The 16,293-nt window shown below is 49.2% G+C and overlaps 1 pseudogene; it reads left to right on the plus strand.

The window, feature by feature from the left end:
* LOC119444421 (eIF-2-alpha kinase activator GCN1-like) overlaps positions 1-16,293 on the plus strand; it is a 152,488-nt pseudogene that overhangs the window by 63,300 nt on the left and 72,895 nt on the right.

Here is a 16,293-nt window from a genome sequence, read left to right on the forward strand (position 1 = left end):
CGAGACACGTCACCGGGACGCGCCCTGATTGGCCTCCCGCGCGGCGGCCCCCGGGCACCCTCTCCACCCGAGCTCTCGCCCGCTGAGCGCTTCCTCGCCGCGGGAGAGGCTCACAGGCTCGCAACGAGGTGGTTACATGAGACCTTTGTTCTCGCGACTCCTCGTTATCGCGCTTGGCGGACTGCTACCCGGTTAGCCCTAGCGCAGCGGGCGCGCGTACTCGATCGGTCTTGCGGCGAGCCTTGGCCCATAAGCGCCGTGACTGTAGCACTGAGCTGTACCTTGGGTGAATAAACCCGTGTTTGTTGGCGATCTGACTCCGGAGCCTTCTCTGCGCCGTGTCGGAGAGTCGACGAACCCTGCCGTAGCGCCTTTGTGCGTTGCGGAGTGGAGGAGCGTCGTGCCCTTTCCTGACCGTCACTCGTAGGGTAAGCCTTGTGCAAACCCATCTCCACACCGTACGCCGAGGCGCGGGAGCTTCCATTGGCGCGTCTTCCGTCGACTGCATTATCAGTACCGATGGCACAGGGCGATAGTCAGTTTCGCTGCTTGAGTCACACGGTGCAAGATAGCGCGGCACGTAATCCACGGTGCAAGGTAGCGCGGCACGTTCAGTCGGGTGCTCCTCCACTTCTCCCACTAATCGTCGATTTTTCTCACCGTAGGAGGCTTGCGCTTCCGTATTCCGAAGGCGTGCTTCGTCCAAACTTTCTTCTCCAACAAGCGATGATCCATAACTAAACTGGGCGCTCTCAGAAATCCGAATTCTGCGTGTCAAGTGAAGATGCCGGCGTGGTTTGCGAAGCAGACAACTGCGGTTGCCATCTTGCCCGCCGCCGCAGCAGTAACCAATGGGGAGACACCTTTCAGCACGGCAGCCAATTGGAGGCCCGCTTTCATCGGAGGGCCCATGTGACTACCTCCAGCAGACACTCGCGCTTCTTTTGTGTTTGTGCGCAGTGATGTTCCGTGCAGGGAATTTTCCCTTTTTCAAGGAATTTTCAGCCGTCATTTTGGACAAAAGGGAAAAGGGGAATCTTTGCAATATTGCAGGGAATTTCTGGAATGGTGAAATTCCTCTATAATGTCCATAACATCGCGACACGATGCGCTTTCGGATTCTGCGATTGTTTCCGGCGCATGCAGCAGGCAAAAGCATAGCCTATGAGATTCGTTATTGTTACTTATATAAAGCGATTTCTTGTTTACTTTGCATGTTTGATTAGGAAGCCACATTTCCACAACGTATTCACAGCACATGGGCTCCGAGATTGCTACGTGACATCGTAGTGGAAGACCACATTGTTTCGTTATGAATGGGCAACAAGCCACAAGCATCCAATCCAAAGAATAATCAAAAGAGGAGCGTCAATTGGGTGTTCGTGTTTATTTGAACGTTTTGCTTGCGTCAGTTGTTTTGTCATAAACTATGGGCTCCGATGACAGCATGGATGACGGCTCCGGACCATCAAATCCTAAACAGGCAAAGCAAATGAGAAAAAAGTTTGTGAAGTTGTTAGGCTCGGAGTGGCTCAGCCTGCCGGAATTTAAAGGATGGCTTGTAGAGCACACGACTACCGAGGCGAAGTGCAAAGCCTAGGCGTTACGATCAAGTGCGGTAAGAGCGATCTTCTGAAGCATGCTAACCCCGCGAAACACCTGGCAGCAATATGGTCGATCAATTGCACACTAAATCAGCCATTTGTTTCGTGTGAATCGCTGATGTGAGGTCGCGTGACGCGCCATCCAGCCCTGCAAATCCCTCAGAGTATTAGAAGCCAATCTCGAAGGCCATGCTTTTGTGTTGTGCAGGAGCGCAGGTGCCTGAAAGAATTGCTAAAGCCATAAACACGTCACGCACACACCACATACAGTGGAACCTCGATGATACGATCATGGCTAATACGAATTTCCTGATGATACAAATTTTTTTGCGGTCCCAGCCGAGCCCCATTACTTTGCAACGTGCTAGAAAACGCTTGTTACGAATTGATTTTCGACCCGCGTCGGTTGATACGAATAAATGCAGCCCCACCGACGGCCGCGAAAGAGAACAGCACGCAGTCACGCGCTTTCTCCCTTTCTCTTTTGGTGTGGAGGCACGGACGCGACGCCTGACAGCGCGGAGGCCGCGAATGGGCGCGAAGAGTTCGAAGCGGTGGCGCTTTTGTTGCTTTTGTGATTTTCCTCCTTTTCCGCGTGCCATCGGGCGGAGTGGCTGCCGTGCTTCGGGCCACGTTCTTTTTTGCGCCATTTTGCCTAGTCGCAGCGAGCTATGTCTACCGAGATATGATCTCAGCTGATTCGCGCGGCCGTACGCCGAAGCGCGGGAGCCTCCGTCGGCGCGTCTTCCGTCGGCTGCGTTATCGGTGCCGATGGCACAGGGCGATTGTGGGTTTCGCTGCTGGAGTCACACAGTGCAAGGTAGCGCGGCACGTTCAGTCGGGTGCTCTTCCGCTTCTCTCGCTAATCGCCGTATTTTTCTTGCTGTACGAGCGCTTCCGTATTCCGAAGGCGTGCTTCGTCCAAAGTTTATTCGCCAACGAGCGACGATCCATCACTAACCTGGGAGTTCTCAGTAATCCGAATTCTATGTGTCAAATGAATACGCCGGCGTGGTTTGCCCCTGCCACAGCAGCAACCAAAGGAGAGACGCCTTTCAGCACGGCAGCCAATCGGAGGCCCGCTTTTATCAGAGGGCCCGTGTGATTACCTATCGCAGACCCGCGCTTCTTTTGTGTTTGCGCATTTGTTACAAGATGGCGACGACGGACGAATTGAGAAGCGGAACGGCAAAACTTAGGGCTTTCGAACGATACCAAGATGGCGGCGCTCGGTGGCGGGAAATACGAGCTATGTCTCCGTGAATTGCAGTGATATTGCGTAATTTAAACCTGTTTTCTCGCCCTTCGCACTGACGAATAAATCTTTTTCGGCCACTTTTAGTGCGTTTTCAGCTAAACCATTTTGATACAGCGTAGATTAGGCGTTCCAGATACCCAAACGCGTGGTTTTGAAAAATTGATTTTTCTCGCGATTTTCGCGATCTGATCCCCGCGTCCCACATTAATTGAGCTAGTTGTAATTGTGTTTTGATGATACGAATTTCGGCTAATACGAATATTTTTCTTGACCCCGTGAGATTCGTATCATCGAGATTCCACTGTATATATATAATTTGTTAGGGCGGGGAAAGATCCGGGGATTTTCTTAGACATATGGGGGGGCAGGGAAAAATGCCCGAAATAGGGAATTTTCATGTCTCGGAAAGGGAATTATTAGGCGCAGTACGGAACATCACTGTTTGTGCATTTGTTACAAGATGGCGATGACCGACGAATTGAGAAGCGGAACGGCGAAACTTTGAGCTTTCGAACGATACCAAGATGGTGGTGCTCGGTGGTGGGAAATACGAGATATGGCTCCGTGAACTGCGGTGATTTTGCGCGATTTAAAGCTGTTTTGTCGCCCTGCGCACTGACAAATTAATTTTTTTTTTCGGGCACTTTTCGTGTGTTTTCAGCCAAACCATTTTCATACAGCGTAGATTAGGTGTTGCAGATACCGAAATGCGGGGTTTCCCAGAACCGATTTTTCTCGTGATTTCTCGTGAGATGAAGCTGTGTGTCGCGTTCACGCTTTGGAAGACGAACCGATGGCTATCGCTTTCAAAGAAAAGAAGTGAAAAGTAATTGCAAATTATTTTGCTAAATAATTGTTGTGAGTAGCAAGTGCTTTCTAGCAAAGCGGTCTCAATTCTGGCTGTATTTCAATGACTTTCATTATTTCAAATTTGATTTAATTCGAATTAGTTAAGCATCTCTGTGAAATTCAAATTAACAAGCTTTTACAGTAGTATGCACTAACTGTTTGGTGGGTAATGAGCGACTACAGCTTTTAAGCGGTCAGCCAATACTTGTGGTTCAATGGGGTTTGAGTGGAGGAATCTTCGCGACTACGTTTAAAACCGCAATTACAAATTAAGCGGGTATGTATTAATGAGGTTTGACTGTATGTAATAGTAAAGTCTGTAAAGTGTATAAAAGAACTGTTGCAGGAGAGCCAGTTGTGTTTTTTCATTTTTTCTCTCTTTCTCTCTGGAGTCTGCAAGGTGCCTTTGTGCCGGCACTAGCCACAAGCATGCAGCAAGAACAGGCCGAGTGTTATCGCGATCGCTCTTTCCGTCAGGTCCCAAGCGACCGTGATAACGCGCAGCTTGTTCTTACCGCATGCTTTTGCCTCCAGTGTTCTCTCATCATGGCTTTGCCGTCATTTTCTCAGTCATTAAACACACTGGCCCTGGTGGTTTGCCGCTAGCATGAATGTGCAGCCTGCATAAGTTAGCTGCAGAATTTCGTTTATGTGATCTAGGCATTCATCATGTGGCGTCATTAAGTATTTCCAGAACAGCGACGGGCATTGAGATTAAGTGCGCTTGCTTTAAACACGTTTGCGAGATAAAAGATTTCAGTCTACGGAAAACTACAGCACGGTGGTTCGATCGTGGGGAACAAAAATCAAAATTTTCAGGAGCCAAGTTGGGGGTGCATTTATTATGCGAGTGTGTTCCTTACGTGAGTATATACAGTAATAGAAATGAAAGTGGGCAAAAAAAGATAACTTGCTGCAGCCCTGGAAGTGTTGGTAAACGCCACTCATGGCCAAGGTGACGGAGCTTGGATGCCAAGTTACATGCGAATTAGGCTCGAAACTTTGGACATTTCATCGTACTGTGTGTGAGGTCTTGCTTTTGAGGCGGGGCCAAGAAAAGTTCAAGAGTAATTGCACATGAAGGCGTTTGAAAGCTCACTGTGTGTTGTACTCGTATCGTAGCGTCCCGAGCCTGTGCGAGACAGCTTTGGCAGGGTGATAATGGAGCGCCCGCCGGACATTTGGGAGCCCCGGAGCGGCGTGGGGCTTGCACTGGCACAGCTGGCACCCCTGGTGCATTCGCCTGCTGTGCCGGAGCTCATGGAGTTCTACGTGCAAGAGGCGCTGTCGGACCCTCACCCGGTGGTGCACAAGACGCTCCTGGATGCTGCCACAGCCCTGGTCGACTTCCACGGAAATGTGAGGCCTTCCCATTTGCTTCCACTTGTAGTGTAAGGCCCGCACACCCACATTTTAGGTAAAGATTCTGGATAAAGAAAAGAAAAAAAGCTTCACCATAGATCGGAATTTCAACGTATAGTTCAGTAGAAGCCCATTGATACGATCCCGTTTTGTACAATTTCCCGGCAGCCAACGTTTGTGATCGAGAGCACTGAAAATGACCCAATAGAGTTATGCTTCTTTTATGCCAGTTGATATCTTCCTGGAAAATACCATCGTTTGGCACTAACGTTGAGTACTTTGCCCAACTGCAGTCGTATGATACGTTTTCCGATCTATAGATTCCGTGTGAAAAAGAAAAGGCGCGAGGCACGTGCGATTAAGAGCATTAGGTGCCTGCCACGACAGCTTTCCTGCAGTACTCGCCCGCCCGTGTCACGTGAAAATGCCCACATGCATTCAGTTACCTCTTCCGGTACCAACAAACCTCTTCGCGGGTCATCATATGTCGCATTCACATCTGTCACCGATAACACTATGGCAATAAGCATCTTCAGCTATCTGTTTCACAGCGTGTGAGATGTAGTGCGGTTGGAAGCATACTGCATGCTTTTAATGAAGGGTGTGCAAATACTGCATAGTAGATTTCAAATCAAATAATGAATCTAATCAAGAAAAAAAAAGCCGTATATCGAACCAACATTCAGAAATCTTCTTTCCTCAAATTTAATGCTTACAAATTTCAGGCACGAAAGTACGGTTCTGCACATGCTCAGGAGTCTCTTAGCGTTGCATAACAACAATGTAGCAACCTATCACAAACTATAAAGTACATTGAAATCAAGACATACAGTACTGTCTACTTTTCTCATTAAAGGGAACACCTAATTAGTATGCCAGCACTGATTACAGCTCAGTCCTTTCTAGTGTTTGGAGGTCTGGAAAATATTTTTTTATCAATAGCATTTCTGTTGAATAGAATAAAATGCTTCGTCTCCTCTGAAACTAATTAATTAGTGACATTTTGTTGTACTGAATACTAATGACGTTCTGTCCAATAGTGGAGTTATGTTTGTAGCAATCTTCTAGTTAATGCACAGAAACCTTTACTTTCCACTTATTCTCCAAAATACTGACGGGCTATCCCAACATTACGGCAGGTAAGTTGTAAGGCCAGTCTGCGTAACAGACAAAAGAACCGCGCATCAGGGGACTCAATCACACCGGTCTATATGTAGCTGACACCGATGGTAAATAGCATTCGCCATCCGCACTGTTTCATTGTCAGGATCGCTGTGATTTGCCACCTGTCAAAGATTCACATCTGGAGGGTCATGGCACGTGACCCCTTAAATACGCGACACTCGCTACCCCCCTCCTCCCCCCTCTCCCATTTATCCGTCCGTGCAAATGCATGCAACAGGCCATGACACTTTCCGGTGTGCCATGTAAATCCAAAACTAGTCTTTTGGTGGGTTACTCAAAGCTACAAAAAAAAAACTATGTGCATCTGCGACGCTGTTGGGAACGAAAGGGCGCTGTATGTTGTGTCGCAAAGAAGGCAGCGGCTGTTTTGTTGACCTCACAAATGCCGTGTGGCTGCTGCTATTAGATTTGAGTCGATTCGGAACCAACTGCAACTTTAGTCGCCAACACTCGATGAAGCTGTGACGACTAGGCCTAATGGCTGAAGCTGTGTGGCCGTGACAAAAATTCGCAGCTGTCTGATGTAACAGGCCAGACACCATTGCGGAATGCTTGCGGCTAATACAGTAAAATCTTACTACGAACACCACATTAACCAACTTTTGAGGTTAACAAACCTTTCAGAAATCCCCTGCTGACTTCTTATAGCTTCAATGTAAAAATATTTCAGTACTATGAACTTCAGAATAACGATCGTTATTCAGTTTTCGTGTCATGTTAACGCCTCAGTACTACAAACTAATATTTCAAAATGGGAGGATTCTTTGATTTCCGTGTATCCTTCATGGCAGCCGATACATTACAGTGGGCCCCTTACCTCGGAATATGCACCCTGAACACCATAAAGGCAGGCGCACTACACGTGCAATGGCACTGCACCGAACATACGGCAACGACCTCGAGAGCTTCTATACAGACGCCACGTGCTACCCCGACATTACAGCCAAAGTGGTACGGGTGGCCGACTGGAGGGGCGAAGCACTATTATCAGCCACAATACGCACTGACAACTGCACGGAAGCCGAAGAATGTGCCATAGCCCTCGCCATCAGCGCTCAACCCCCAGATAAGATCATACATATTCTTGCAGATTCCCAGCAAGCATGTCGAAACTATGCACAAGGACGGATTTCACCGATCGCTCATAAAATTCTACACAAGAAGCAAAATATTCCACTAGTTCACCTAGTCTGGACACCTGGGCATGCGTCTCTCCCTGGCAATGAGCGCGTTCATGCGACAACCCGAGGCCTAACCCTCCAGGCACCGGTGGAAGACCAGTCCAACCCAGACAAGGTGGAAACGATACCGCTTACATACACGCATATACTACAACACCACAGACTATCCCGTAGAACATTCCCTCCACCACACGTGAAGCTAAACCGTGCAGATGCAGCCGCTTGGCGTCAGCTCCAAAATAATACGTTCCCCAGCCTTGCTCTCCGCCACACTTTTTACCCTAGCCAGTACCACGACACATGTCCTTTCTGTGGTGGTCACCCAAACCTCTACCATTCTACGTGGGAATGCTCCAAACCACCTGGCTTACCTAGAATACCCAACCCCTCCCCATCCCAGTGGGAAGCCGCTTTTTCCAGCACAGCCTTCAACGACCAGCGATATGTGATCGACCGGGCCAGCCGGAAAGCAGCAGCAAATGGGGCCCTGGACTGAGGGCTCCACCCTCTGGGACTTCTTTACAAAACATCAAATAAAGTTTTCTACTACTACTACTACTTCACGGCATCCGAAACAGTAGGCTAGCAGACGACAAGGCGCAGAAAGCGGATGCCACGGCGCATGGGTTGGGAATACCTGAGATGGCGCTCTATAAAAAAAAATTTCTATTGCGAAGCTGACGACGCATCAGGTTTTGCAGGCGCATACTTCACCCAGACAAGTGTCGCCTTGGAACGAGGGCGCGTCTCTTCCTTCTTTTATCCATCTTTCTGCGCACGCCTCTTTCTTTTGCGCTTTTTTCTGCAGCTGTACTAGCTACGCACACGGAGAAATGTAACCTCCATACTCGCGGGGATGCCACAAGGTCGCACTTAGCACCTTCTGGACATTGTCGTTTACACATGCTTGCGCTTTGGAATAGTTCAGGTGTCAGTCTTGAGTGTGACAGTTGCGGTGTCCACGACAAAGAATGTGAAAAAGAAACAAAAAAAAAAAAGATTGCGCTTTGGAGGCAACATGGAGCTTCGTCTTTGTCAGCAGTTTTCTCAGTGTCTGTTCTGCGTGCGTCACTCTCATACCATGGTTCGGTGGTGTGTGGCAGCGGAAAATAGCAACAGCGCGAGCCGAGAGCCAACAGCGACGTTTTCATGGATAGCTCAAATGATGACAGCTTATGAACTGATGGGTTGGTGGGCAGATTGGTTCATTTTCGGGCTTTCGCTATAACGAACTTTCAGAATAACAAACAATTTAGCGTGGTCCCCTGAAGTTCGTTATATCGAGATTTCACTATGTTTGTATGGGTGACTCATTAGTGATCGTTCCCAAGATTGCGCGTGGGGTTAGATTGACCGCTCTCAAAGTCGCGTAAATTTGTTGCCAAGTATGCAACACGATCTGCGCACCTATCGGTGGCAAATCTGCTTGATCTTCACACATACTTTCGCACTTTATGAAATACACGCTGCTTTTGTTGCCGTTCTATTTAACGTCGAGCAAATGTTGTAAACAGTGCAAATTTGACTAAGAGTGTGGTATGGGCTCATGCTGGCCGCCTGCACTGCGCAGAGCAAGGTGAACATACTGCTGCCTCTGTTTGAGCACTTCCTGGATGGTGCCCCGAGGGACCAGAGCTACGACCAAGTGCGGCAGAGTGTGGTGATTCTGATGGGAACCCTTGCACGCCACCTGGACAAGGACGACCAGAAGGTGAAGCCCATCGTCAACCGCCTCATCGACACCTTGGCAACGCCTTCGCAGCAGGTGGGTCGACTATGCACTGTTGCATGTGCAGCCATTGCAGCACCATCCTCTCTTTTAAACGGTGGTTCTGTAACTCTCATTGATTAAGCCCTACCAATTGAGTAATTCTGAAAAATAGAGAAGTTTGAAAAACCAGTTGGCTACCATATGGTGGTGTTTGTTTGTGAATTGAGAGCTTGGCCAGTAGCCTTTTACCACGTGTTGAGTGGCAGTGTGACAATGTGTGCTTGTCGCGGGGCTGCCCAGGTGCAAGAGGCTGTGGCCACCTGTCTGCCTCCACTGATCCCGGCCATCAAGGACGAGGCGCCGGTGCTGGTTCAGAAGCTGCTGACACAGCTGCTCAACTCGGAGCATTATGGCGAGAGAAGGGGCGCTGCCTATGGCTTGGCAGGGCTTGTGCGTGGACTCGGCATCCTCTCCCTCAAGCAGCTAGACATCATGAACACCCTCACCGAGGCCGTCCAGGTTCTCACCACATTTAAACCCATTCATTCGAGCTTTCACCACTTCGGTCGTTGAGCCGGAACTGTGCGTCGTCCGATTGTACAGAGAGCAGGCTATGTGCTACATCTTTAAGTTTCCTTCTGGGCAGCTTTGTTTTGAAAAGCAGCAACCACATGTGAGGGAGGCTTAATTTAAGAAAATGCTAGTACTATTGCAATGAAAAGATACGCGAACAGCGGAGCACGTGGCCGAAGCATAACTGAAGGTTTAGTGCGTGCCGTCCAGTCATCCCCATTGACAGGCGCGCACTTCCAGTTTGACCGCACTGTGCGATGATGCACCCCCTATACTGTGATATTTTTGTTTCTGTTCTGTTTCTCTTTTATTTCAAAACAAGAAAAGGTGACAGCGCAGTAATGATGACAGTGCAAGCTACACAGTTTCTCGTTTTCAACTGTTGTCAATCACAAGTAATACTATCACGAGTATTGCTAACAGTACGTTTTAGGACCGCTCTTGTCGTAGAGCAAGAAATGGTTCTGGATCGCTTCGATCAGCATTGCAGCCTACACTTTTTGTGCCATGTTCAACTTTACGACCGCATGTTTACAGTAGCCGACCGATTTTCCAGACTTCGCGGGGACTGAAAAATAGTCCGAAAAATCGATCAGTCTGAAAAACCGAAGAGTCCGAAAAACTCGCACACCCGACCCCCCCCCCCCCCCTTTTCCCAAGAAAAAATAATCATGAGGCTTAGAGCGGCTTAAGAAAAATGTCGCAGTTTCACCCAAAAGGCGGAGCATTGATTGCGATAGCAAATTAATAGACAGCTATACGAAATAAGGATGTTAGTTTTATTGACCGTGTAAAGTTGTAAATATGCGCTTACTAACTAAATAAGCATAGTGTCACGCACGCACAGGTTACATGAACACATCTCTCTCGATGACCGCGGAAACTCGTTAAAACGCTGGAGTGAGAAAGCGCGCCAGAAGCTGCAGGCAAATTGACCTTCACGCAGTCTATTCTCTCGCTTCAATGTGAACGTCGAAAAATCAAGGGAAAAAACAGTCCATATGAAGCTACTGGCACTCGGCACACGCCCTTTGTACCCATCGCAGATCGCTTTGAAGATATCCCCCGCGGGCGCACACTTTGGCCACATAGCAGATCGCTTTCAAGATACGGTGCCTGCGTGGCAGCTCCGTCGGCAGCAGCCGCAAGAGCTGAACCAGCTCTCCATCGCCTTCCCCGCGAGCGAACGAAGTCCACTACTACAACTAAGTGGTTCATTTGAGAAAGTAGAGGTTGGCGCTATCTTCTGCAGCCCTTGAGGGAGCACGGCTCAGCGCCAGTGCTTCCTGCCGCCTTCCTCTCTCCCGTGTGCGTTGCCGGCTCACCCTCACAAGCTTTCACCCGCACAACCGAAACTTAAAGAAAAACAAGGGAAAAAAACGGATTCCGCTTTAGTGATTATGATGATTGTGCTGAGCGGACCGAAAAAAAAAAAAGTAAGTGCCTGGAACGTTTTGTCGGCCAAGGAAGAGCGGGCATGGTCGCCGAGACAGGAGGATAGCGTGCATCAACTAATCTTGAAGGCTATACAGTGGGCCACTGGAAACCAAGCCAGAGGAAAATCCATCAAGGGAGTTAGGTTCGGGTAGCCCAAGATCGGGTAGCGTGGCTCGGAGCGAGCGATTTAGTCCGGAAAATCGAACATTGGCACCTAGAGTCGTCCGAAAAATCCGTCGCAAAAATGCATTAGCTCTATGGGAACCCTAACGGTACATCTATGAAATCCGGAACATCCAACAAGTCCGAGTTTTTGGAGTCCGAAAAATCCGTCGGCTACTGTACATGCTAGTGCAGCGTCCGATCGAGCAGAACAACTTTCCACCGCGTTTCCGCTTCGCCATGGTGAAAAAATTAGTCCGAGACCGATTGGGCTCGCTGCCTGGTTTTCTGCCCATTTCACTGCCTAGGCGGGTGGATTTTTCGAAGTTTTTGCTTCTTCCGCCTGCTCCGAGACCAAGTGTGAACGTAGCCCAACTGCCCTCAAGTGCTGTAATTGCCACAGCCATGTCCTAAATAGCTTTAAAGGCTTGCCATTACAATTATTCTGCGCCTCGGCTCTCATACTGCAACAGGAGACAGCAAATGCATGCATGTATATTTAAAGAACACGTTTTATGTTCTGTGGCAGCGGCCTCTTTGCACTCCTGGTATGCTTCATCGCAATACATTGTATATATTGTGCATGCTTGTTTGCCTAACACTGCTGTATTGCAGCAAAGCGGACTTTTGGGAACCAGCTTTATGTAACGCTTTATAGATAATTGCCGTGCTTTCTATGCTTCGAAGCTATCGGCGAGGATAATGAAGCTGGAGTAGGCATCGTTGCTGACAGTTGGGAATCCTTTAAATGAAACACACGGCCGCCTCAACACAATGCCTCTATCATAGTCGAATGACGTTTTTTTTTTTTGACACAGTCAATGTCCTCGTCGGCGGAGACATCTAGAGTGTAGTCGGCGCCGCTTAAACAACTTAAGTAGCCGCGACCGTGTCTCTAGTTAACACGTAATGAATAAACGGTGGACGCACGGAGCCAACCCGAATGCACTCCCACATGGCTTGCCAGAGTTCGCTTGCCCGGCGGTTGCGAGCGGTTGCTGCTGGATTAACTAGGCTTCGCTAGTTTCGGTTTCCAGGAGTTGTCGGCAACATGGCCGACCACCATGCTGCGGCGATGCCAGTGACGTACCAACGCCAAAATATTGCTATTTCCGCTCAACTCAGCGGTCAAATTAGCACGCAGTCGTGCAGGCGGAGTCTGAATTATATAGGATGGCATACCTTAAGGTGTCCGAAATTTTGGTCGTATTTATACTTTAAATTTATGGGCCAGTCCTGGTGCCTCAAAGTAGTCCGAATAATCGAGCTTGTTTGAATTGCTGGTGTCGAAATAATCAGTCGACGTCAGTTGTGAACTGGCCAGTTGCTGAACAGATAGAGGCTTCAGCTTTATGAGGAAAAACAGACCGTTGAAAAGTACCTGAGAGGTGTTGTCTGAAGAAATGACTGAGCGTTATGAGGGGCTCATCAAGTCTGGCCTGGCTCAGAAAAGCATTTGTGACATTGAGTCTGACCAGGTGTTTCTGACTGATGCTAGAGCCTTGCTGAAAACATAACGAAATGTCAGCTGTCAATGAGCAAATCGTACAATGTAAAAGGTTACAGCTTCACTGAAATAAACTAATTACAGCATGCTGTGTGAACAGGTTTGTTGTCTTCATTTAAGTTAAAGGGAAACTCGTGTATTTAGAGGCAGAGAAACATTGTTTTACAGCAAGCAAATACTTTCTCGATTAACGCTTGTCAATTTTATGTGTTTGAAATAGCTTAGGTCGTGTCCAGCAGCTGGCATTTATTAGCTCCAAAGTGCTCCAATGTCTGTATCTGAATGCTCCAAACTGCTCCAAAATGAAGATTTTGCCGCTGCAAAAATTGCTCCAAATCTCAGTTTGTGAGTGGCACCACTGCATGCAGTTTCATGCCATATTTCATGCGGCAGGGAGCAAATACTTCATTAGTCTCTTACTTCAGCGCGTCTCCAAAACTTAATCATTACGCAACCTCCAGTACTTAACAGGTGGAAAGACAGCGTACGTGATGCCGCTCCATGTCGGCATGCCCAGTCTTTGCACGCTTTTTTCACCATTTCAAGAAGCTGTCCTAATTGTTATCTCTGTCCTTAGGACAAGAAGAACGCCCGGCGCAAGGAAGGTGCCCTGCTGGCCTTCGAGATGCTCTGCTCGGTGCTCGGGCGCCTCTTTGAGCCGTACGTAGTGCACGTGCTGCCGCATCTGTTGCTCTGCTTTGGCGACAGCAACCAGTATGTCCGCGAGGTGAGCTCCTCTCTTCTCCATGTTTGTGCGCATCTGCTTTGCTGTGTGCAGTGCAATACGCTGTTGGAATGTGGGCTAGGGTTGACACCAGCTGTGCCAGTGTGACATTTATCGGCAACTCGGCTTTCCTTCTGCACCTTGATGCACCAACTCGTGTTGCACTTACGCCGCTTGCACAGATACGCACCAGCATATGTCGTGAAGCTATCAGCAGAAAATTTTTCACACGTATTGCAGTTGTAGAATAACCACCAAATGCCATTTTCTGTCTGTTGTGTTCAGCTTTTATGACACATGACGGTCAATGACCGTGCAGCTATTTTGCCATAGGACAATCAGTCAGTCTGTACTTGCCAACAGCCTGAAACTAAAGAGGCATACCACCATGCCACCCAAGGCATCATGTGACACTGGTGCGAGTGTCATGCAGGAAACTTAGCGCCAAGGGACACACAGAAAAGATGCAACAGGAGGGTATGCAGTAAAGCCAAGCGTCCCCATATTTCCGGAATGGGTGGTGTTCGAAGCCTTCAGCTGCCACTTGCGATTGCCCAGGAAACAAGGCACTTGCATCTAAAGAAAGCATAGGTTATAGCAGATTGTGTGCAAATGTATTGCTGAGTAGCAAAAAAAATTAAGCTTCACTCGCGAAGCATTGAAAGTGATGGCAAAGTTTAGCAAGGCAATGAAGGCATCTCGGGAACACTGCCGTGATGAGCAGTGTGCCAGCAGTGTTGCAGACGTCACACCTCGATGGTGCACTGACCTACAGAAGATCGTCAGCATTTGTCAGTGTCTGAAAGAACGAATTACATAAATTTAGTTACACATTTACTCTCCGTTCCGCTCAGACCACTGTATGCACCACGGTGTGGTATGCACGCAGTTACTCAGCACGAGCGCTAATGTGTGCGCACAGCACTTGTGCCAGAAGCCAGAATGCTGCCACAGCTCCAGCAGAGCCTTTTGAGTGGGGCATGACAGTGAATCCACTTGGCTTCGTCGCTTTTGCAGCCAAAATCACTTCTCTGGAGGCGCTCTGTTCCTCCGTGTGTCTTCTGTAGCACGACGCCATGATGGCATCAACAGTGACCTCGAGCGTCCATATTATAGTTGTCGCAGTAAAACGGCCTTTCATCATTTAGTTCAACGCCAGGAATAAATGCCCAGAAAGGTGGACTTCCTGAAATAGCACTTAAGAGATTCCGAAATATCATCACTGAAAACCAAGTAGAAGTGCTCTAAAAAAATGTTGTATCAGCCAAGGTGCTGGAAAATTGCACGGAAATCGCGAAAAAACGGCGTTTTTCAAGCCACGATATCTCCGGATCGGCGCAGCCGAGCGCCGCCATCTTGGTCTCGTTGGAAAGCGCATTTCTCCGTCTTCAAATCTACCGCTTCAGCTATCTCCTCCATACATAAACAAGCACACAAAAAGCAAATGATTGAAGGTCGTGCCGGAGCCACCGATTGGCCGCGCCCGCCACGTGACTCCAGCGCGGTTCACCATTGGTCCGGTGCTCGCTCCGTGATGGCGTCGTCTGCTCCGCTTGTTGCGGTCTCCTCGCGAGCTCCGGACAGTTACCGTAATCTCGACGAGTGTTAAAGCGGGCGCTACGCGGACATCGCAGTAGCGTGACCGATTCCGCTTTTTGTGGATGTCTCAGACCCGCGGCTAAGCATTCTGAGTATCGGTGACGCGGACTTCGCGACCAAGCTTCGGGCACGGAATGCTCGGACACGCGGCTAAGCCTTTCGCGCGTAGGCGTCTCCGACTCGGCGATGAAGCATATCGCGCGCGGACTTCTCGGATTCTTGCCTAAGCATTTCGTGCATTGGCGCCTCCGACTGCGCGACTAAGCAAATCGAGCGTCGACTCCTCGAGCCCGCGGCTACGCATTTCGCGCGTCGGCACATCGCTCATCGAGTGTCGACTCCTCGGACCCGCGGCTAGGCACTTCGCGCGTCGGCACCTCGAGCGTCGACTCCTCGAGCCCGCGGCTAGGCATTTCGCGTGTCGGCACATCGCTCATGGAGTGTCGACACCTCGAGCGTCTATTCCTCGGACCCGCGGCTAGGCATTTCGCGCGTCGGCACCTCGGACTGCGCGATTGAGCTTACCGAGCGTTTGGACCCGCGACCAGGCATTTCGCGCATCGGCACCTCGGACTGCGCGACTAAGCTCGTCGAGCGTCTATTCCGCGGACCCGCGACGAGGCATTTCGCACATCGGCACCTCGAACCCGCGACTTGGCACATCGCGCGCCGACTCTATTGTCGTAATGCCACGATATCTCGTAACAATACCTATCATACCACCCCTTTAATTCATAAAGAGAACCTCATCATGAGCTCTGTTCCCTAGGCCACTTGGGCTGGCACAGACACCTGGCAGCAGAAGTGAGGCATGATACAAAAGTACAGGCTGGAAAGCACCTAGCAGCTGCATTGCTGCCTATCTATCAGTGGCTCTCCTAACCTCCATAGCCAATGTCAATGGAAGATGATTCAGAAGGCTGCTGTGAGCCTTCATTCAGTAATGCATGGTCGATTCTATCAAAAGAAAACAACGCCTCACTGACTGCACTAGAGGCTGCTATCAATGAGGCAGTCTGCAGATACAATGCTAGAACTACTGTATTTTTATGCCCATATAGTTATGCACCTCACTTGGTTTGAAACCCAGGCACCATGCTCTTTGTAGAGCAGCAGTAAAGAATGCCATACAAACATGAAA

Source organism: Dermacentor silvarum, chromosome 3 (assembly GCF_013339745.2).
Source record: "Dermacentor silvarum isolate Dsil-2018 chromosome 3, BIME_Dsil_1.4, whole genome shotgun sequence".
Classification (NCBI taxonomy): domain Eukaryota; kingdom Metazoa; phylum Arthropoda; class Arachnida; order Ixodida; family Ixodidae; genus Dermacentor; species Dermacentor silvarum.